The sequence below is a fragment of the Clupea harengus genome, chromosome 5, assembly GCF_900700415.2.
Source record: "Clupea harengus chromosome 5, Ch_v2.0.2, whole genome shotgun sequence".
Classification (NCBI taxonomy): domain Eukaryota; kingdom Metazoa; phylum Chordata; class Actinopteri; order Clupeiformes; family Clupeidae; genus Clupea; species Clupea harengus.
The window spans coordinates 4,531,393-4,555,944 of NC_045156.1; the positions used below are offsets into that span (position 1 = coordinate 4,531,393).

The following is a 24,552-nucleotide window of genomic DNA, read 5'->3' on the forward strand; positions in this document are numbered from 1 at the left end:
CTACAGATGCTCAGATTATAAACAAACTATCTATTGAAATTCATGGTTAAAGGAGCTGTATGTAGATGGGGCACCAAGCGTTTAAAATTCCAAATATTGGAGACGTTGTCTCCCCCATCCCCAGACTCATGCGGGTTTCCAGGACGAGGACACTGAACCTACACAAACAAGTACAAAACGAGCTCAACATAAAACTTTGACAATGGCAAGCCACGACAAGTCCTACACTATAAGTAGATCTACTATTGTTTGCTAATTATAAACCAGATCATATGGATCTTTTATACTCTGTTGGTGTTAGCTAGATGCATGGCTGGCTATGTACGATAGCCTGTTATCCCGACAACAAGCCCACTGCTCCGGAAATAGGCACCACTACTGGAGCTGGAGTTACTTTCCTCCAGGCCCCTGAAATGATAACACATTGCTCAATTTAACAGATAACATATAAATCATTTCACATCTATTTCGGAGTAGCAGTTGTGGGTGAGGGCTAGTCAGTTGCTGCTGATTCGAGAGGCAAGAGGGTGGAGAGGATGAGCTAGAGAGGAGGAGGAGGAGGAGAAGGAGGAGGAGAAGAGAAGTGCAGATCCTTGTGCTACATGACGCAGAGGATAAGAGATAAGAAGTTGTTCAGTGATGCTGAATATTGAAACTTTGTTGACTAGTAGCCTCAACCTGGTACACAGACATAGTAAGCCGCAGTGCTAACATGGCAGTCTATCACTGGCACTGCACGGCAGTCTAATGGACTTGTAATTATTATTCTATGCTATTTGGAGTGAAAATCTATGAGATTCAGTGCCACGTACATGAAACATGAGGAATGTTGAAAAAACGAGACTTGGCAGATATGGTCCTGGTCCAAGAGGCAGCGTACAGAGAGGAAGAGCCAGAAGAAGAACAATAGAGACAGAAGAGAGTGTCTAATTATGGCGAAATTTGACCACGTCCATTGATTGTCACAAAATTGAATAAACTCTTCAAAATCTGGTATGGTTTCTATTCGATAAGAGAGATAAGTAGCTAGTAGCTAGGGATGGGCATGAGTAACATTACTGTATTTAGATGTCAGTGTTCCTTCATTCACAGAGTGATCGCGTTTGTAAACTGAGTCAATTTAGAGTCAAACTTGCAGTTTCTGTTGTAGGCTATATTTCTGTCATGCTGTCACAGCCGTGGCCCAGTCTGACAGATAGCAGTTGAAAATATAGCTGCAAGCAGCGATGGGGTGGCCAAGCAGGTCAGATGAAGAAGCTTTCGATATACTCAGAAGAGGCTGGAGTCAAACCTATGACGATGCCAACGACAGGACACCAACCACCAATTCACTAACCTAGTGAGCCATTCTAGTTGATGGAAATCACAGAGTTCAGTTACTGTCTTAAAATAGAAGCAGTTTTTCCTGTGGCAATGGTTGTCAGATTTGGACCAAGTTTAAACAGTTTAAACAGCTGTAATTCAGTCCTATTTTGACATGTCAAGGTCAGGTTGTGGTCTGAAGATAATCTTAGCAAAATTTGGTGAATATTTGATATTCACCAAAAACGTTATATTCATTCATTCAAAATGGCGGTCACATCAATTCGGCCACATCAATTTGATTGACTGTAACTAACAAACGGTTGCGAAAATCAAAAAACTATATGATACATTTTGCGAGGCTTGGTCTGAAGAGCATGTGTGGCAATTCTGAAGAAGATTCGAAAAGAATTGTAGGAGAAGCAAAAAAACGCCTTTCCTTAACATTCAAAATAGCGGAGAATCTATATAACTGTTTATGATGCCATATAGTGCGTTGAACTTGTCTTGATCCAGGGAATCTAACGATACCTCATTTAGGAAAATGCGGCATATGGTTCAAAAGTAACGTGTGTAAACACATCTTCAACTTTGACCCATTGGTGGCGCTAGAGGATTCGAATGGGATACATGAAACTTGGTGAAATTGATGAGGGGACTGGTCCCAAAGTGTGTGCCAAATTTCACAACTTTTAACCATGCGGTTCTAGGGGCTGCCATAGACTCCCATGACAGAAGATGCATAATAATAATAATAATAATACATAGAAACCCTTAGGTGGCTTCGCAGCTTCGCTGCTTGGCCACCAATTACTTAAAATGCCCATACCCACTAGTAACCGTGATAAATTAGTTAAGGATAGCTAACCTTAGCTGAATCTCAATGCTTACCTGTTCAGTAGAAAATGAACCAACTCGGCATCTGTCTTAAATATGGGCTCTTAGCTGTCTCCATCTTTCAAATGCATCTCTAATATTTACCCGAATGGTACTACATCTCTTTTCATGCAGCTTTTTAGAAGGATGCGGAGGCTTTTTTTTGGTCGGGTAGAATTAAACATTATCTCTGTTGGATCAATTGGTTTGGTTACTTCCATGGGGGTCGCACGCTGTGTTCGTCTTCTTAACCCCAGGTGTCGAAATGGTACTGGCGAAATGGGCAGTGGGCGGAATCACACGCGCCAAAACAAACAGACATTTGCTCTGGAATGGAAAGTTTAAAAGGAGAATATTCTGGCTGCAGCATTGTTGTCGGAGAAGCCAGTATTTCAGTTTAACATGTTTCCTTAATCTCTGATGACATATCATGTTCATTTTATGATTTAGTACAGTAAATATATTACATATCGTCACCTTTCTAAAATAATTGCCAAAGTAATTTTTTGACGAAAATGACTTTTTCCCCTTAATCATCTCTTCATGATGCTGGTAAAATCGCCTACATCCTCAGTTGAACAGATCATGTGATTCAACCGGCCTATGTGTGGCGGGGTGGTGCACTTAGCATTAAATGGTCTCAGAGAATGTTAGGACCAGGTCTCATGCTAGTTGTTTCCGACTACGCCACTCTCACAGATGGGGTGAGAGACCCTCAGTTGAGCATACTATAATTAGGACTAGGTTCCCTGCACAGTTCCTGTCCAATCAAAAGAACTTAGGCAGAGGCCGTGGTATAACAAATATAAATACAATGTTTATTAAATGCACAGTAGTAAAATCAGATGGATGTACATCCTATTAAAATAGCAAACACTAACAACAGGGGCGTGATTGTGGGCCTAATATACCTGGTCCTTTAGCTTAGAATGGCACTTGGTTTGGTGAACTCCCAACCTGGGGAACGCTACAACACACGTGATTTAGGAATACAAATATATAACCACACCAACTCTTATCTGCATATCACATCTAAGTATCACTGCAAACATTAGGCATTGTAGGACAAACACTCAGTGCAAAGTGTAAAAATGCGTCGCCAGGTTAGTAAGCCTAGCCTAATCAAGGCTCTAAATGCATATAAACCCCCAAATAAGCACACAAAACAGCCCCTTAAACAAACAAAACAGAAAGAAATCAAACAATGGAAAACTAATAGGGGAAAAACAGTGGCAGTCGCCGGACACCACCTGCAGCAGGAAATATCCTCATTAACTACACAAACCACACAGCATCAGTGCACAATGTTCTGAATGACTTAACAAAACATACCGAGGGCTGTTGAGTTTCTAACCCCGCTACTCCACGCTTGTCCACCGTCGTGTCAAGCTAAGGAGGCTGTCGCTACGTGGGAAATACACATTAAGCTACATCAAGCCATCACACCATAAAAACATGCAAACTACTACAAATATAATGAGGGTTACCAGCCTACCTGAGATCACACGGAGCCAATGCCTAAAGCGTTAGGTAAACCGCAGAACAAACAATTGCCTCCAGTACTACGTGCCAATTTAAACTATCGCGGGTCTGAAGGAAACGGCACGTCAGCCATGGGCTGCCTAGGACTCCTGGGTCCTAAAGCTACCCGGTTACATTCATCCCCACTTTCAAAGTTCACCGTCCCGGTGACAGGGCTAGTGTTTACCATAACCTAAAGCCAAGGTCTAAATCCTACTCGGATGGCTTGATTGAACACTGGCTGGGCTGCAACCCCCAACTGGTCCTCGGAGAGTTCCTGCGTCCCAGCTGCTGAGCGAGGGAGGTTGAAAGGGTTTGCATGTTGGCCTGCTGTACTTCTAGACGTACGGCGTAAAGTTAGTCCAGAGGTTCCAACTGACTCTTGGGCCGTTGCTAATCCGTGGTCAGCCAGAGGTTGTCCTCTCATCACAGGACGGCCACCTGCACATGCATTTGTAGTTGTACTGGACGGTCCCGGTTGTGGCTCTTCGGCCTCTAGAGCAGTCTCGTCTGGTCGGGAGTTTTGAGGAGCCTGCATGACAGGAGGGACTTGGTTAAATGGGGGTAACAACTGGAAGATACCTCCATACTCACGGTGATCTTCCTCCTGGCTGTCGCCCTCTGTTGGCAAACCTTGTGCAAACTCAGCTGGGGGGGAAGCAACTACTAGTGCTGGGGGTTCACAAACAACCGCAGTTGGGAGTACTCTTAACTCTGATCGGTGGATGTTCTTCTCTTGCCCTTGGGGTCCATTGACTGGGCGGATCTGATAAACTGCTCCATTCTCATCCATATTTCTCAGTACTTCGTAGACGGTGGAATCCCAAAAGTCTTGGATTTTATGACGTCCGTGGACATGGCTTCTCTTGTAAACAAGTGTACCTGGTTCCAGGATAGTCGTCACGTTGGGTGGGTTCTGGCGCCCACGGCGCTCTGCTGCTGCCTCCAGTCGCTCCCTGGCGTGTTTGTAGACTGTGTTCAGGCGGTGCTGATGTTCCCCAATCCAGTCTCCCACAGAACTGGAGTTGGTGTCTTCCTCTGTTGTCCCCAGGAGGAAATCGATAGGCAGCTGAGCCTTCTGGCCGAACATAAGCTCATAGGGGGAGTGGCCTGTGGATTGGTGCTCTGTAGTGTTGTACGCAAACAACACTTGGGGTAGGTACAAGGGCCACTTCTTCTTTTTCTCTGGGGGGAGAGTTCTCAGCAAATCATGCAGCGTGCGATTGAACCGCTCGCATTGCCCGTTTCCTTCTGGCCTGTATGGAGTGGTGCGGCTCTTTTCAATGCCATACAATTGGCAGAGACGTTTTAAAAGATCACCCTCAAAGTTCCTGCCCTGATCTGAATGGATCCGCTTGGGGACCCCGTAGGTGTAGAACCACCTCTCCGTCAGTATTCGGGCTACAGTACTGGCTCTCTGATCAGTCGTGGGATATGCTTGGGTGAATTTTGAAAACACGTCTGTCACTACCAGCACATTCTCTCGTCCATCGCTAGCTTTCTCCAGTAATGTAAAGTCTATAGCAATGATTTCCAGGGGCCTCGAGGCAAAGAGGTTGCCCATAAATGTTCTAGCTCGGGGTTGGACAGCTTTGGAGACTACGCAGCGACTGCACTCTTGGCAATACTTTTCAATGTCATGCCACATGCGGGGCCAATAACATCTTTCACGCACCAAACTCGTTGTTCGTTCTGCCCCCTGGTGGCCATGGTTGTCATGGAGGCTATTCAACACTTCTTCCCTCAAACAGAGAGGCAATACAAGCTGCAGCACTTCCCTGCCCTCACCGGGTTGGATTATTCTGCGGTACAGGACTTGCTCTTTTTCCCTTATCTTGGCCCATTGGCCTACTAGATGCCGAAACTCTACACCTGCCTTACTCCGTTCTTCTTTGGAGGGCATTCTGCCGCTCCTCCAGTAGTGCAGGAAAGGCCCAATGACAGGGTCTGAAGCCTGTAACGCTTTTAAATCTGCCTTTTGGCGGGTAGGCAAGGCCTCAATCATACCTGTAGATGCAGTCACAATAAGTCTAGTCCTAGACTCTAGGTGTCTTTGCCTGACCTCTTGTGGTATAGAAATACCGGCAACTACTGCGTCGATGGAATCTTGGGCATTTTGCCTTGAGAGTGCATCTGCATTTCGATTAGAGGGTCCAGGGCGGTACTTAATTTCAAAGTTAAACAAGGCAAGATCTGATGCCCAACGCTGCTCTACCGCGCCCAACTTTGCAGTGCGTAAGTAACTGAGTGGATTGTTGTCTGTATAGACGGTAAATTTCCCTCCGAGCAGATATTCTCTGAATTTGTGTGTGACTGCCCACTTAAGGGCAAGGAACTCCAACTTTCTGGAGCTGTAATTTGTCATATTTCTCTCCGTAGGCCTTAAGCCTCGGCTGGCATATGCGATGGGTCTTCGCTGACCTTCTTGCTCTTGGGACAAGACTGCCCCTAAGCCAGCATTGCTGGCATCAATTTCTAATACAAAGGGCTTGGAGAAATCTGCATACCCGAGAACAGGAGCACTGACCAGAAGCTCTCGCAATTTTGCAAAACTCTGTTCGCATTCTCCACTCCAATGCCCTTCCAGTGTCTTCCTGCCCCCAGTTCTTGGTTTCTTTCTACTGCCTTCAAGCTCTGCCACCAGTTGGTGTAATGGGGCAGCGTACTGCGCAAACCGTTCCACAAAGCGCCGGTAATACGAGGCAAAGCCTAAGAAGGAACGCAGTTCAGCAGTAGTAGTAGGACGCTTCCATTCAGCTACCACTTTGATTTTATCTGGGTCTGTTGCTACTCCCATGGCTGAGATTACATGGCCTAAATACCTCACTTCCTGCTGAAAGAAGTGACACTTCTTCAATTTTAGTTTAAGGCTTTGCTCCTGGAGGCGCGCCAGGACAACTTCTAACCTTTGCAGATGTTCTTGGAAGGAAGAGGAAAAAATAATGATATCATCCAGATACAGCAAGAGGGTTTGCATACTCTGATCTCCAAATATGCGCTCCATCAACCTCTGAAAAGTACTTGGAGCGTTACAAAGTCCAAAGGGCATACGGTTGAACTCAAACAACCCGAAGGGTGTGCAAAAAGCAGTCTTTGGCTTGTCTTTCTCCGCCATGGCAACTTGGTTATACCCACTGGCCAGGTCTAGAGTACTGAACCAGCGAGCACCAGTCAAGGCGTCCAAGGACTCTTCGATCCGTGGCAAAGGATATGCGTCTTTTCGGGTCTTTGCGTTCAGCTGCCGATAGTCCACGCAAAGCCGTATGTCACCATCTTTCTTCTGCACTATTACGATGGGGGAAGAATAGGGGCTACAGCTTGGTCGAACTACATCCCTTTCTAATAGCTCATATATGTGAGCTTTGGCCTGCTCGTACTGGGTTGGGATTAGGCGTCGGTAATGCTGCCTAGTAGGCACTTCATCTAATAAAGGTATTTCATGCTCCACTAAGCGAGTACAGCCTATGTCCCAATCCCCTTGACTGAACACACCCCGATACCTTTCTAGCAGGGCCCTACACTCCTGCTCTTGATCAGAAGTAAGGGTAGGCCAGGAAAGAGCTGAAGGGTCAAGTGGGGAAATGGTGGATGCCCTCTGTGATTGAACGACAGCTATTTGGCCCTGAACCCCACCTTCCAGGATGGTAATAGAACTTTTTGCTTGCTTTAACTGAACTACATGGAGCTCACCTAAGACAGTATGGGGTTGAAGCCACACATCCTGGACACTTACATTTACAACAGGTAGGGTGACCTGACCATTGTGAACCGTAAGTAAAGCCTTTGAGATGAGTAAGCCTGCGGGAAGTTGACCTTCCCCAAACCAGGGCTCTAAAAATACGGAGGGGAGGGTGACACTAGATACCTGAGGACAAGCTGTAGTGAGGAATTTTAAAGATCCTGCAGGGATGCGCATAGCTGGACCTTGGACCTTGACCCTGCCAATACACCCTCTCTCTGACAATGTTTCCATGCTATGGCATTCAGACAGTGCTTGTTCCCAATTAGGGCTAACAGTTTGTGCAAAAAGAGGATCAAAACCAGAGCCATTGTGACCAAACAATTCATGATAGCAACTGCGGATGATGTTCATCCCGAGTAAGCCAGGCACTTTACATTTTTGTTGTTGAGAAAATGAATCTGGGGAATCTTTTACTACTAAAACACCCATCTTTGGTAGGGTCTTGCCCAACACATTAACATCCAGCTCTACATAACCAACATAAGGAATGTCCAAGCCATTAGCTGCTTTTAGCTGTAACCACTTGCACTGCTGCAGCTGCTCTACCCCCTGAGACTGGAAATACTGCTTAAAAAATGTCTCAGTGATAGTAGTGACCATGGATCCGGTGTCTAATAAGCAGGGGACTACAACATCCCCCATACCAACTTCCACTATAGGGCAACTCCCTATGAGCTGAGATGAATGTTGAGGTGAAATACGGTTTGAGCACCAAAGACCCCCTTCTGATGCCTGGCTCCCTACACCAGAAGGCGCTAGTTTTCCGACGGCTGCATAGCACTAGATGCTATTCCTGTGGTTTGGTTCCGACTGAATGTTCTGGGGCCTGCCCTATTGGCTGGACCTGAGTGAGTGTTTAAATCAACTGAACAAAACCTGGCGATATGACCATCTTGGTTACAACGAGAGCAGATTGGCTTACCATCAGGTCGAAACCTATATGGCCTAGCAGGACCCCTCCCTCTGTCACTGGGCCCAGGGGCACCCAAATGTTTCAAAATAGCATCGAGCTGTAACTGTTGCTGACGTAAGACCTCTTTCACCTCAGCAATCTCACCATCAGGTTTAGCAACAATAACGTTAGCATCTGCCTCACAATTGCTCACAAAGGTATCACAGGAGTGTGCTCGAGCCCTCTGGTTACTCACAAGTTTACCCCTATCAACCCAACTCAGGGCTGCACGACGAGCGTCCATAAAAGACATAGTAGGAGAAGCGACCATTTTGTCTTTTAAATGTCTACGGAGCATGTCGTCACGCAGGTGCTCTACAAACTGGTCACGTAAAGTACAGTCAGAGTTAGGAATAGACCCCTCAGGACTCTTACGAATAGCAATATCCATAATAGACTTGAGTGCATGAGAATACTCCCTAACAGATTCCCCTTCTTTCTGTGTACGCAAATAAAACTGCTGTTGTGTACGAACATACACCTGTGAACATGCATAGTTTTCCAAAAGAATGTTAAACACTTTATCTGGGGTATTCCTGTCTGCAACAGAGTGAAATTTCATCTCAGCTTTTGCTTCCCCATCTAAATGATCAAACAAAACAAAGCTTGCTCAGCTGGAAGCATGCGTCTAATTGATAGACACCTACGAGCCTCCTCAATCCAGTCCTCAACAGACATCAAGTCACAAGAATTTTTAGCAGAAAATGTAGGGCATTTACGCTCTCTAGGAACAAAAACATAATGCTCAGATACCGGTTGTGAAGAAACAGCGGCAGGCGTCCCACTGGTAGATGGGGCGGAACCTTCCTCCTGAGAATCACCGTTATCTCGCAAGCGGCTGTTTTCAGCTTGAAGCTGTCGTACCTGTTCAGCAAGAGCTCGCAATTGTTCCTGAACATTGTCCTCCGACATGACTACCCGTCTTTCAGAGCCCAGTAGAGTAGTCCTGATGTCCACTTGATGTCAGTCACCGAAGTCTGCACACCGAAATCCACACAAAGGCTGTCCAGGGGGCGATGAGACCCTAGATGACAACCACTGTTTTTCCCACTAAATAAATATTACAACAAAATAGGGCTACCAACAAAAGGAAACAAAATACCACAGCCTCTGATATCCTGCCGACTACGCCATATGTGGCGGGGTGGTGCACTTAGCATTAAATGGTCTCAGAGAATGTTAGGACCAGGTCTCATGCTAGTTGTTTCCGACTACGCCACTCTCACAGATGGGGTGAGAGACCCTCAGTTGAGCATACTATAATTAGGACTAGGTTCCCTGCACAGTTCCTGTCCAATCAAAAGAACTTAGGCAGAGGCCGTGGTATAACAAATATAAATACAATGTTTATTAAATGCACAGTAGTAAAATCAGATGGATGTACATCCTATTAAAATAGCAAACACTAACAACAGGGGCGTGATTGTGGGCCTAATATACCTGGTCCTTTAGCTTAGAATGGCACTTGGTTTGGTGAACTCCCAACCTGGGGAACGCTACAACACACGTGATTTAGGAATACAAATATATAACCACACCAACTCTTATCTGCATATCACATCTAAGTATCACTGCAAACATTAGGCATTGTAGGACAAACACTCAGTGCAAAGTGTAAAAATGCGTCGCCAGGTTAGTAAGCCTAGCCTAATCAAGGCTCTAAATGCATATAAACCCCCAAATAAGCACACAAAACAGCCCCTTAAACAAACAAAACAGAAAGAAATCAAACAATGGAAAACTAATAGGGGAAAAACAGTGGCAGTCGCCGGACACCACCTGCAGCAGGAAATATCCTCATTAACTACACAAACCACACAGCATCAGTGCACAATGTTCTGAATGACTTAACAAAACATACCGAGGGCTGTTGAGTTTCTAACCCCGCTACTCCACGCTTGTCCACCGTCGTGTCAAGCTAAGGAGGCTGTCGCTACGTGGGAAATACACATTAAGCTACATCAAGCCATCACACCATAAAAACATGCAAACTACTACAAATATAATGAGGGTTACCAGCCTACCTGAGATCACACGGAGCCAATGCCTAAAGCGTTAGGTAAACCGCAGAACAAACAATTGCCTCCAGTACTACGTGCCAATTTAAACTATCGCGGGTCTGAAGGAAACGGCACGTCAGCCATGGGCTGCCTAGGACTCCTGGGTCCTAAAGCTACCCGGTTACATATGTCAAGAGTGTGACTTAGCCAATATTATTGGTCCTTTAAGGTTAGGGTTTGGGTGTGGTTAAGGTGATGTTCAGTGAACAATTAGAAAGACTGAACTTGAATTTCAACAAACCGTCTGTAAAGTCTTTGTCGGTGAACTATCCAAATAGTCAAAAAGGTTACCACCCATTCTCATTATTTCATAAAAGGGATACCTAATGAATTTAACAAATGTATATGTTAATTAAACCCAATAACAGTCAAACAATTTCGACGATTTTGGACATTTTAAAGAAATTCAGCGTTAACCTGACGCTAAACGTCTGTGCACTGACTAGTTAAACCTCGAAAATGGCCAAACCTGCCATGGGATTCAACTGCATTGAAACACCAGTTTAAAAGTTAACAAAAACGTTTTGTTCTGTAATAAGTTAATTTACCAAGTTCACAACACCAAGCGTGACACAGCCTCACTCCTGTTTGATGCGCCTGCCTCTCTTCGCTACTCTCCTACTCATCATGTGCAGCAGACTGCTTAGATAAATCAGTTATTTTTGCCCACTTTACAGTGACAGCCAACAATAGCTTTTTCTTTTTCTGCATCGCTGGGTTCCTCTTATAACACGTTGGGCTACATAATGTAAAAAAAAAAAGAAACTGACCGGCCCTCACAAGACCAGACCGGAAAATTCCCAAACTTCCCAATGGCCAGTCCACTACTAATGTGATCACAGAGCGGGCCTGGCTGCTTGACTGGTTCACCCAGAGAAATGAATGAGCTGTGATGGAGGAGCTGCTCGACAAATAACCCTGAGCCGTCAGTACATAGAGAGAGAGAGAGGAAGAGGCTCAGGCCATCCTCATTCTTATCAGACGGCCATTAGTGTGTGTGTGTGTGTGTGCTTGTCACAGAATGAGACAGAGAGAGCGAGTGTGTGTGTGTGTCTGACCCCCTCTGTCTGAGCAGGGTTCAGGGTAATGTCTGCTGTGTTGGTGATTAAACCTGGAATGACCTGCACACCTCACACTAAAGTCATTTACATCAGAGACTCGGGATATGGTTGTATTGATTCAGAGAGACTTTTCATCAGACGGAGACACAAATGGATACTACAAATTGAATGCTTTTGTGTGCTGGAAATTGGTGTGGTTAATAATGTGTATGAATGAATGCATTCATTAATGAATGTGTGTAGACATAGTGTATGCGTGTGTGTGTGTGTGTGTGTGTGTGTATTGGGGTGCTGCTAAAGCAATAAATCTCAGTGAGCAGCAGGTCCTTGCCCTCCCCCTATAAACAACCCTTAGCTGTCACCAGCAGGCAGGTCCTTCAAGGAGCCAAAATCCGCAGCTACTGAACCTACAGTTGTGATATATGGACACTCAACCCGTCACGCTTTTTGTTTAATGTCCCCATTAGCCCTTTTACAAACCAGTACGATGGCCTTCATACATGTCTGTGCATAATTAAGACTCATACGATTAGCTTTAATGGCTAAAAACTGTCTATAATTACTTTCGAAAGCACACATTTCTTCCAGGCTGATACAAGCTTAAAATGATGGTCCTCTCAGCCCACAGAGATAGAAGAAGAAGAAAGAAGTTCATGACAGTCTGTGAGTGGGTGCCTCTGAAGTCTGTCACTGGCTGTTGTTCTCTGTTTACAATAATTAAACCAGTCAGCAGAGGACTAGAGGAAAACAATAGCTGAAAAGTGCAATCCCCCCCTCTCTCTCAGTATTTTCTTTATTGTTGTAATGCTTCACCTTTATTGTAATCACCTGTTCTTAGTACTGAAACAGATCTCTTTCATTTTGGTCCATCAGCCAGATAACAACTGACTCCAGAACTCTGGATCTCCATTGATCCAGGTAGATAGTTGGTATATGGGGAGGCTCTTCAGGAAATCTCCTTTGCAGCTAATTTCTTATTGGCCTTCACCAATTCTCAGTGTCACTTCCCTCGACCCCATGCTTTCCTTTTTGACTTCCTATGGCCCGATGTTAGGTCGTTTCCACCACCACACAAGCATACTGGAGAATGATTAGTGTTACACTCCGCCATCCCAGAATGCTGTTCTGGCACCCAGCATGGCTGTCTGTGTGTGGCCCTGCATGTTGGCAGCGGCACATGAGCCCTGCTGGGGTGCCTGGTTGAAAAGCAGGCACACGGCCCACTATTGACAAAGCCCGCTATCTCCTGCTGTCTGGCCATTTTCTGTGCGCTGAGTGGAAATAATCAATTATACCGGCGAACAACAGACCATTTTAATATTTGACTCCTAATTAATTTTCTCGGGGCCCGCAGATGCACAGGGAGGGAGAGCGGGCGGGCTCTGTTTTGCATGTTGATGATCTGGAAAATGGGAAGCGCAAATGTTAAAACATGAGACTCCTGTGAATGAGAGATGTGTGTCTGAGCCGGCTCCCCTCAGAGGACAACCACTGAGGCTGCTGGAAAAAATGTTGGCCGTGTACACGGAGCAAATTTTTTTTTAATCTATTATGAAGCATTATCAAAGCACCTCATGCAATAACGTGCAACGCTTGTAACGGTTTCCCTTTCGTCCAATGTTTCGTGCAGATACCCACATGGGAAGAAGACTTTTTTTTCTCCACAAAGAGTTCTCAAACAGATACAGTTCAACAGTTTCTACTTTGAAGAAAAACAACGAGGGAGAGGGAGAGAGAGAGAGAGAGAAAAATATAAATAATAATTCTGGGTTTCATCTAGCTTTTCGCCAGAGGCAGCCGGCGCGGCAGATGTGGATGAAAAGAGAGAAAGGTGAGCTGCAATGTTCGCACCACTCTGAAGTGGAGATCGAGACTCAAACAGAATAGGAGAACACAGGGCTATCACTCCCCAGCCAAGCCTTTCCAGCCACAGCACACACAACGGCTTAAATGAAGACTTCACACACATGCAACACTTTCATCAGAGGCAAAAGCAATGGTAATTTTTCATCTGGTGTTCGGAGGTGGGGTTCTACTCCTCAAATCACTCCCTTTAATCAACTAGAGAGAAGACACCTTCCCGCTTTGGTGTTTAGACTGCTCATAGCTCTTACTGACATGGAACCTAGAGTGCGTCCCCATGCAAAAGACACTTCTCTTTTGAATGTATCTTTCAGCAGTGAAATACCAAGCAGAGCACATTGAAACTCTGCAAAGAGGGAACATTTCTGCAAAGAGAGGAGATTGATGGGCTTTGTTGTCAAATATATATGAGATTGGGGTGTATTTAGGTTTGTTAAAGATATAAACACTTCAGTTTAATGAAACTAAAAACTCAACATTACTTGTAGTTGTAAGTTAACAGTTGTCTGACAGTTGGATAAGTGTGTAATTACTCTTGAATGGTCACCTTGTTGGGCAGGGGTGGATAACCGAACGGGCCTACCCAGGGGCCCATGAGCTCAGGGTGCCTCTGCGTGAAGTCGCTATTATTAACTATTAAGTGTATCTGCGCTGTGTTAGCAAATGTGTATGTGCGCTGTAAATCCTGTTGAGGTACAGGTGAATTTAGTTATTGTGCTGTTGAACAAAAAAACGTCATTACATGTTATATTTTGCGAACGCACAACAATGTTTTGCGGGCGCGCGAAGGGTAGGGGGCCTTTTACACGGCCAGACCCAGGGGCCCATGGTTTCATAATCCGTCCATGTTGTTGGGTGCTGTCTGTGCACTTAGTCGGCTGACAGACATAGAAGTTGTTGCTATTTCTGCCTCTGTGTGCCGCTAGGCTTCAATCCAGGGGAACGTCAGATTTTACTTAGCCGCCACCCAGCAACACTCCACTTTCATCCTACAGCAGGGATAAAAATATGAGAAAAGAGGCTGTCCTCGTTCATTGTTCACTCCCACACACACACACACACACACACACACACACTCACGCCCGCTTGAACACAGTTATCACTGAATCAGTTCATCAGGTCTGATTAAATATGGCCGATCACTGCCTTGACTAGAAATCCTAATGTATTTCTATCTATTTCTATCTATTCTGTTATCATCTGGCCATTGTGATCTGAAAAGCAAGTTACACAAAACACCCTCATTGTCTAGCATACAATCAAATCTATTGAATCCTAATTTATACCTGTTGTCAAGGAGAAATTGAAAACGCGTTGTCAGGGAGACATGACAGTAAATCAGGGAGATTGTATCACGTTTGCAGCTGCCCCTGAATAGGGACGTGGGATGTGTCCCAGATAAAAACAGTCCCATCCTACATTGTGGCTCTGTTTTTCTCTCACGCCATTCTCCATTATGGCTCATCCCCAGCAGATGCCATGTTTGATTGTCTGCCTCCCACTGACAGATGCTAAACGGTTTGAAGGGTCCGTCCCATGTAGAAGCTACTCTTCACATATGACTCCACCCACACAGATGCCGTGGCGACAGCTGAGGTGTCTGTTATGATAAAGCCTAGGTCCACATAACCCTTCAAACTATGGGACATTTCATGCACATCATACTTTGTGTAACATAGCCGAACTGTTATGTGGACAAAATGAACAATCAATGGTACGAAATGATCATAGCGTAGCGCATTGTGTAGCCACAAAAGTATAAACGTTGGCTAAGGATATCTATTACGTGGACAGAATTACTTTTGTCTATGAAATTTTGGCCACAAAGTGAGAAGTGCATTCAGCCTTTTGTCCACAAAATGAATACAGTCAATTCGGTGCACGGCATGAATTACCCATTTTGCTTTCTGTGCACAAAAGAATGTGCTTTCTTTAATATTCTGTGGACATAATGCTACCGTGTTTGAGTTTTTCGTGAACATAAGGCACTACTGTGTGACATGGTTTCGTCCTTAATTAATGTCATAGCACAGAATGTGTTCTGTATATGAAATAAGTTCTGTTACACTTGGTGCCCCGTATCAAACTACCATTGCCACTGATATTGTACAGACATATGACATAACGGTTACCTAGTTACAGTCATTCTCTGGCATGTGACATGGGTTTGGTCACAAGTTTAAGCCTCCTTTCCCCCCCCCCATGTTGTCGCCCAGGAGCTGCTTTCCGGAGATTCCATTCAAATTCAAATCCTAGTGTAGTCCTGGGTCAGGCCTGATATTCATGGAGGAAACCAGCCAGAAGAGCCATTAAATCTGCTGCCATTAACATAAAGTACTTATCCCAATCAAATGAATAAACCAGAAGCAGGGGCTAATTAGTGAGCACTATGTGACAGGGTCTTTCTCCGAGCCCAGAGGTGAGTTATATCAGCTGTAAGATAGAACCACCAATTCAGCTTTGGACAACAAAAAAAAAACCTCCTTCTCCCAAATCAACAACCTACAAACCAACACACAAATAATTTTGGATGGCATCTTATGAAGGGGACAAGGCATCTAACACCAATATACACCAACTTACTCTCCTGTTCTGTTTCATACCAGTTTTGGGAGCAGTCTGTTACGTCATCTTGAGTTCTGTGTTGATGTATTCATACCTCACACTGCCATCCTAAGTCTGCTGATATAATCTAGCCAGATAAGACTCATTCTACTAGTGACTGGTGCAACATCCCATTTTTCTCTGTCACTTGTTAATGACAACATTATTACAAGATAGATGCACCACGTCCAAATGTAAGCATCAGGTTATTTCTTCCCAACGCATCTTTAATGCAGGTGTTAACAAAGAGTTACAAAAACTCTACGTCATTTCCTGTTGTGACTGTTTGTCAGGCAAACCAGAGTTGAAACGTGGCTGAGTTGTGATGGCTCACATTTCTGCCAGCCATGTCATCACACAGCAGTGGAGGCTCCGGTGAGTCATGCCAGCTCACAAACTGACAGGGCGAGAGCCCAGAAGCTGCAGCTCGAAAGTGATTCATGTCAGGGGAATAGAGAAAAGATCTGTTGTTCCAATAACCCAGCTGAATATAGGATAGCACTCTCCGGGGGGGGAGGGGAGTAAAGGATGTTTTTTTTTTCTTCGGGAAGGTTTTGATGACAAGAATAACAATTAGATTGGAAGTGAACCTACAGTAGCCACATTGCTGACTGACGTGGGAGAATTAGACAACATGCAGAAGGATGTTTAAGGAGAAATCCCAGGAAGAAACAGATCCAGTACAAAGAGCTGCAGAGGTGCCTTGAGCTGTGTGTTAGGGCTTGAGTCTCAGACCACTGGCACTGAGAGTTCAGGCAGGTCCAGCAGTATAAGCAGGTATCATGTTAGAAATCATCCCAGTGTTTAAATGTAAAGGTCATTTTGAGAACATGATAAATATTCATTACTTCAGGCTTCAGACATTTGAAGCAATGCTAATCAGAATGAATGTCTTGTGATTCTTACACTCCTAGTCCTTAATTTTATTATATTCTCAATTGTGGTTAAGTAGAAGAATCCCCGAATGTATGTGTGTTCTCATGTGTAACTTAATGTTCTTATGTCCGTGTGACTGTCTCTAGGTATATCCTATCCCTGTGTTCTTAGAGATAACAATGGAACTTAGAGATAACAATGGAGATAACGGGGACTGTGTGTGTGTGTGTGTTCGAGTACAGTGTGTCACTGTTACTCCTTGCATTCTGTGCGACATCAGACATCTATCACAAATTGCCAGGATAACAATTGATGAAGGTAGTCTAGTGATTTTCCTGACTCAGTGTGACCTACATAAGGTGGGGCCTCTCCTGTCAGACCTAGGAAACTGAGGCTTTCTCTGTTCTAATCAGAGAAGTTGGTGAATCTTTATGTGAAGCCATGCTCTCCCTCCCTTGATGCGCATCATTGTCATGTTAATAAAACCTTGTTTCAAATTTTTCTACCATTGCCTGACCAAGTCTCCATTTATTCGTGTTTGCCATCACATTTGAGTCTTTTGCACACTTGGGCAAAAATCAACGGAGGCACTTTCTTTCTGCATGTCTAGGAAGTGACTACTGCATCAGTTAATACTGGTGCCCTCAGGCTACTCTGCTTCTGTCGAGGGTGTTCGGATCTCCTCCTATCGATTCTAGAGCGCTTTCTCACAACCAATTAGGGTCTCACGCGTACCCCCACTGTGTGCCCGTCTCAAGGCTCATTGGGTGCCCCTCAGTCAAGGCTTTCTCAATCTCTCTGTTGATCCCTCTCTCTCTCTCCCACAAAAGGCCCAGAACATCCTGAATTCTTCATGGTGTGGAAAAGTATAGACTTTGTAAATTAACTTTTTATTTCAGGAGTTGCAGAAGGACATGTTAAAGCATAATAGAATTATTATCAGTCTTTGTTGCCCATCTCTACACACATTTAGCTGTTCATATTGTTAAAGTCAAACAAATTCTAACAAAAAGTCGATAGAAGATGTCAATTTGTCCTCTCCAGAACACACTGTACTTTAAGTGCAGTCTGCCTCAAGCCTGTTAAGGCACCATGCACAGAACTCCCACCATCTAATCCTCCTGCTTTGTAGTTTCGAGTGAATCCAATTTCAGAGATCTATCACTCCATAAGCACTATCAAGAGGACACACCACTGGAGTGAACTCAAACGTAAAGGTGGAGAGGGAGTCAGATGGAGAGAGGGATAGATAATGGATAGAAGGAGAGAGAGAAGAAGGAAAAACAAACAAAAAAATATAGCTGTTAGATCGCACAGGTAGAAGCTCATGGGGGACAGATGGAACGCTTTTGTTATAAGGTTTCAATTTCAATTGCATTATAAATAATTCAGGAATTCAGAGGAAATGTTTTGTGAGTTTGAAACCCCCGAACACTATATATGCACATCATTATTGGAGAGGAAGAGATGACAAGCTATTGGATGTAGCTTGTTTGGACAAGTGTATTTTCTAATGCATCTACCCAAATTCATACTCCTTCACTATTTGGAAAGGTTAGATCAACCTGATCCACCATGATTTGATCCACTATATTCATTTATAGTACTCACGTCCTGACCAGGTTTAAGAGGCTTGAGCTCTGGGCAAGTCATTACACTAATGACAATGTCTCTCGATGGCCCTCTTGAATCCATGACTCCACCTGCAGTCACTTGGGCGCCTTTAGGGCAAAGCTCTATTTTATGGTTACATCCTGTTAGCTTTTAATCATCCGTTCGGATGGCCACTCTCCACCCAGCGGAGGGACGCTAATGCTATCTGTGCACTAGCGATCAATGCCTCCCCACAATGTGGCAATGGCTTGTTTGCTCTCTGGCTCAATGGGAGGAGCGAGGCGCACTATGGATAGCGCCTGTGGTGTTGTTAGCTCACTCAGTGATGACTGGCATCAGCATGTCAGTGGAAATCTTGCTTAGTGCTGACCTGGACCACTGACCCTGCAAACCCACCCTGTTAACATGACAACATGAGAAATCTAAAGGAGGTTGCCAGTAATCGCCTTAGCTAAAACTGTAACCCACAACTGTCTGCATTCAAGGTGACCATAAGATCATGTGACTTTGGGAGTGGATTCACAGTCACCCTCCAAAGGCAGCACCTTCTTTATGTTTAACAATGATTGGCATATACAGTATTTTATGTTGAGTTCTCTTTTATGATATGGAATAAACTTGAATGAATGAAGGAATGATATGTGGCTTTCCTTGCAGAGTGGTCCATGGCACAGAAAACTGTGCTAGGTTTAAAGGGCTGTAGAAGCCTCTCTTTCAATACAGCACAGCAAGGACATGATCCCTGATTTTTTTTTTCATACTTAAGTGGTCGCTAGCAGTAAGGTTCCAAATGAAAACTAAAACAAATAGTCCCTCTGAGCCTTGTGAACTGTGATGTTGAAATGCAGGGTGGCAGAGAATCAGAAGTACAGGCAGAGAAAAGCAGAAAAGGAGGGAGGAAGAGAGAAGGAGAGAGAGAAAGGAAGAGAAAGACAGAGGGAGGGAGGGAGGGAGAGAGGGAGGGAGAGAGAGAGAGAGAAAGAGAGAGAGAGAGAGAGAGAGAGAGAGAGAAAAAAAAATAAAGCAGATTGCTACTTGAATATAAACAAAGACTGTAAGAGCACATAGCATAATAGCATCTAATTCCTACAAAATAACAAAGAGTCGGACACTGCACACAGTTCAGCACTGTTCTCTGCACATGGTCTGATCAAATATTGATAAGAGGACAGATTGATTTATTCAGCGCTTCAGCAAAACTTTTTTTTAAGAAAGAAAAGAGGCACTTTAACCACAGAACTGTCCTAATTTTAAATTCTCACATACATTGGACCAGATTCTTCCCACACACACTGACAGCATATATGTTGTTGATGATGTTTCCTGTGTTCAGAGAGGAGGAGCCATGTTTGAAAACCACACATATTTTGACTTTTCTCTACTCCTGACAGCCTGACAGACATATGTTCAACCAAGCAGAAAGGTAAGGTATATCTGTGATCTGGTGATGAAAGTAATTGCTGCATTGAAGGTGTTGATAAAAGCCAGCATATAGCTTGCGGTGCAGTTCCGTTTTTGTGAAAAAGAAAAACTTTTCAGTTCCCCTCAGCAGATCCTGTAGTGCTCTGGGCAGAGAGCGTTCCATATGCTCTTTCATTGTTGTGTAACCTAAACAACACATCCGCTCTCTGGAGGCATGCTAAAAAGAGATGTAAGAAACTAGACTAATGCATGAAAGATGTCACATTTCTGAAAGATGAAACTCCTTCTGTTTGGCCAGCTTGTCAAATATAACTGGAAGGGTTTGTGCCCTCACAGTGATGTGTCACCTGATTAGGGGTTTACTTCATGGGTGTACTACCAGCATGCTTATATAATCATCAGACTAATATAGATATCCAAAGAGTAGAGATGTGAGCATACATTTCAAATCCAGTTTGTTGTGTCAAAATGAAATTACATGGAATGTTATGGAGGGAAAAATGCTGACACTTTGAGTTTGAATTGGTTTGTCCCATCTACAAGGTATGGTTCATAAGTCACCAATCAAAGCCCGTTTGGAAAGACAGTGCAGCCCATTTGGAAAGATTTCACCAGCATCCAGTACCTGTACTTTTCCCCTAACTGGTACCTACTGTGTACTGCGACAGTCATACTCATTTCTTAAATGTCTGCATCCAGCATCTCATTGGGGTTGTTTGATCAAGTCACTAGGTGGGAGAAGCCCAGTCAAATCACAGCCCTGTTTTCACAACCATTTTCAGATATGTCACACCAGCTTAGCCTAGACCAGCTTTAATGGACGTCTTCAGGGCTAATGTAGCTCTACTTCCCAACTCATTTTTACTCTGACAGACTGCCTAATATGGTTGATGTTTTTTTGTTTTGTGTTGATCAGGACTTGTGATGGTCAACTATCAATACATTAACAAACAAGTCACTATTCAGCAAACTTTCAATGTAACTGTCAACTGAGCCTATCAACTACAAGCCTGTCTGTCTGCTAACTTAGACCACAGCCTGACAGTCCAGGCCCTGACCCCAACCTGAACATCAGAAAAGACCATATTCCTTTTCGTAAAAGCGTATCAATACACAGTTTATTGATTGTCTATAATGGTCCCAATTATGTTAGACCCTTTGATATATTTCCAAACAGCAAAATAACAAGCATAACATTGTTATAAACCAGAGTTTCCAGAAGGATTTTTTCTTGCTGGCCTGATGTCCGGAAATAATTAATTTTACTGGACAAATTCAAAACTTTCGGTGCATGTATCACAATCTATAATCTTATGAATGCAAATATAATGTAAATGGACTGCATTTATATAGTGCTTTTCTACTCATAGCGCTTTACAGATGAACGCCTCAACATCTACCCATTCACACACCGATGGCGGCGGCTACTATCTCATTTGCCAACCTGCACATCGGGAGCGGTTAGGAGTTCAGTGTCTTAGCTATATCAAATATATGTAGCCTGTAAAACTTAACGACCATAGTCAAGAAACTAAAGAACTACAGACATGAATACATCTACTTACCCTTCTTGCTGGCATTTACCGCCATGTTCTATCAGACAAACCCAAAGAGCCCCTGACGTTTCCGATAGATAATGCCGTCCTCGTAGACTTAGAATGATTTGGTTAGCTTACCACCACGATGTGTCTAGCAAGCAAAATGAGATTTTGTATTCATTTTAAAATTCAAGAAATGAACCCATATGCAGCGAACACCTGAACACAGGCGTGAATATTTATGAAGGAGCACAATATCTGATGCCACCACCACATAAAATCCTCTTCTCGCCTCTACATCTCCAGTGAACCACTTCAATTCAGAAATTACAAGATGAGCATATTCAGCTTTGAAAATTATTTGAAGTTAGTTTTGAAAATGGTGGTAGTATAGATTGGTTTGTGTGGCAGTTTACATGTGTGTGTGTGTGTGTGTGTGTGTGTGTGTGTGTGTGTGTGTGTGTGTGTGTGTGTGTGTGTGTGTGTGTGTGTGTGTGTGTGTATGTGTGTATATTTTAACTATATGTCTTTAAATGTATTAATGCCCTCATGAGCGTGTGTGTGTGTGTGTGTGTGTGTGTGTGTGTGTGTGTGTGTGTGCGCGCGTGTGTGTGTGTGAGGCTACCAGCTGGCTATCTTATCTCTCAGGGCGAGCAGGTGAGGCGGTCCCTGACAGGAGCAGGACCTAAGAGTGTGTGTGCGACTCTTCCTCCTCCCAGGCAAAAAGGAGGCCAGTTGATGTGGGGGTTAGCTCAGCACTGGGAGAGAGGCCGCTAAATAATGGATGAGTGAACCATGGATCTCTTTAGCTCAACCACCACAGAAGAGCTACGTCACCAGTGTGAACACACACACACACACACACACACACACACACACCGAAACACTCACCCACACACACCCCTCCACACACACGCGCTCTAACAAACATTCATGCACTCAAACACATGCACATTACACCACATGCTCTAGATATTTAAACACTCAAACTCATGTAATGCTGTCATGCTAACTAACAAACACGAAAGCACACATAAATACACAAGTTACCCCATAAAGTTATCAAGTGGCAATACATGGAAGACACACATTTTACACAATATAAAGAAACAACTGGCTATTATACACCACAAACACAGCAGTCGTTTACTAACCAAGTGAACAGACATCAGCACAACAGCAAGCACAGCAAGTCCACAAAAATGCCCACTTTTAGAGCAACACAGACATACCAACACCCAGCAACAGCATCAATATTTTAGCCTTAGACTAGGCAATGTCTGCATAAGTCATCCACAATCAGAGATCACCTCCCCCCATGACCTACTTGACCTGACAGAGGCCCCTGTTCGGAGAACCTTTTAAGGAGCTGAGAGCCAGAAGGGAACCCTATTACTCTCAATGTAGTACACATATTAACCTCCAGCCATTGAATCGCCCAGTGACGGCCTACTGCCCATGTAAAAATTACAAAACCAAATACAATTTTACTTCGATTCCACCTAATGCTCGAAATGCTGTGCTATTCCCGAAGTGCTGTGTTTAATATGAATGTTGAATGAATTTATGGTGGATAATATAGGCAGCAAGCCGGGATGGAGAACAGAAAACACACTTCAGAACGTTAATTTCCAGGTTTATGAGATGGTTTATCCCAGAGCTCTGTTTGCTCAGATTACGTTAAGCAATCTAGAAGTCAGATGTCAGGAGAGTCTCCTTAGTGGGCTGGATTCATCGCACCGAGACAATGGCAAAATCGCATTCCACATTCTAGAAAATTAAAAATGTCGGAAAAACCAAGGCTTAGCATTCCCTTCAAAGCTAAAACAAACACGTAAGCCTTCATTCATGTTACATCCAGTGTGATCCATTGCGTGAAGACCTCAAATCAATTGAAAAAGCGATAGAGATTATGACACGAACCTCGTGGGTTGGGGACCTCTAGTCTGGGAAGCCACACGTTCATACTCCACCATTTTACCAACTCAAGCAACACAGTCAAGAAGACAACCTCCACGTGTCATGGCCACACCAGCAGCCACATTTTCCTCAGGAGCAAAGCAAAACTTCAATGCCATCTTCAAACCTGAGGCCAACAGCAGAAAGATACAGAAATAGTACGACCCCAGACTTCATGCATGAAGTCTGAACAGTGAGCCAGATAATGAAACTCTTTTCCACATCGAGACTTTATCGCTAGCCCCCATGTGTGATGGACACTCACGGACCTACTCACACACACACACACACACACACACACACACACACACACACACACACACACACACACACACACACACACACACACACACACACACACTCACACTCACACTCACACTCACACACACACACACACACACACACACAGAGAAGCACACGCATGCACAGGAGAGCGAGACAATGATGAAACAAAGTGCTGGGGCGTAAAGTAGGGCAGAAACAACAGAGGCTTGAGGCAGCTTACCTCCTCTCCTCTGTTCAGCAGTAGTGGAGCACACACTGGTCTCCGAAGGATGAGCGTCCACGCAATGAGGACGGCAACACCTGTCCCCCCCCCCTACACACACGGGGACACACACACACACGTCCTCTCTGTTCCACTCCAGCTGTCTGTCCCGCTTTCCGCCCCCGTCCCTCTATGTCCCCTTCTGTCCACCTTCTGTCCCCTCTCTGTGCGAGTGGGAGAGTGGGAGAGGAGACAGACAGCCGGCTGATATAGACACACGGGAGCGTGAAAGGAGGGAGGCGTGGTTCCACCAACCATAAAGAAAGGAGGGAGGGAGAAATAGAGAAAGGAAGGAGAAGAGGAGGAGGAGGAGGAGGAGGAGTGGTCCCTCTATATACAATTCAATTTCTTCCTACTCCCTTTGCGCTCTGGTGCACTGACTCAGTTTTACTCTCTGTGCTCAGCACCCACCACCCTGTCCTACCCCACCCCACCACACCCCACCCTTCCCCCAAGTCTCTCTTTCTCTCTCTCTCTCTCTGTCTATCTAACACTCTCTCCCTCGTTCTCTGTTGCCCTCACTATTTCTCATTCCCTTCTTCCTCTTTATCCGTCGCTCACACTTGCACACAGAGACCCACTTTCCCTCCCGCAATCACTTTCTTGCAGTCATGC

General features: G+C 44.5%; 1 protein-coding gene across 3 annotated transcripts in view; it reads right to left on the reverse strand.

The window, feature by feature from the left end:
• The window catches only part of sulf2a (sulfatase 2a), a 51,349-nt gene extending 27,018 nt beyond the window's left edge, over positions 1-24,331 (reverse strand). Inside the window, exons 1-2 of one of the 3 annotated variants that reach the window (XM_031567390.2) lie at positions 23,896-24,328; positions 23,355-23,517 (exon numbers count right to left, since the gene is read on the reverse strand). The gene's annotated coding sequence lies outside the window, so the exon portion shown is untranslated. Of the gene's footprint in view, positions 1-23,354; positions 23,518-23,895 lie in introns of all 3 variants that reach the window. The other 2 variants (XM_031567391.2, XM_012841055.3) reach the window with 2 other exon arrangements.
• Positions 24,332-24,552: the final 221 nt, after the last annotated feature.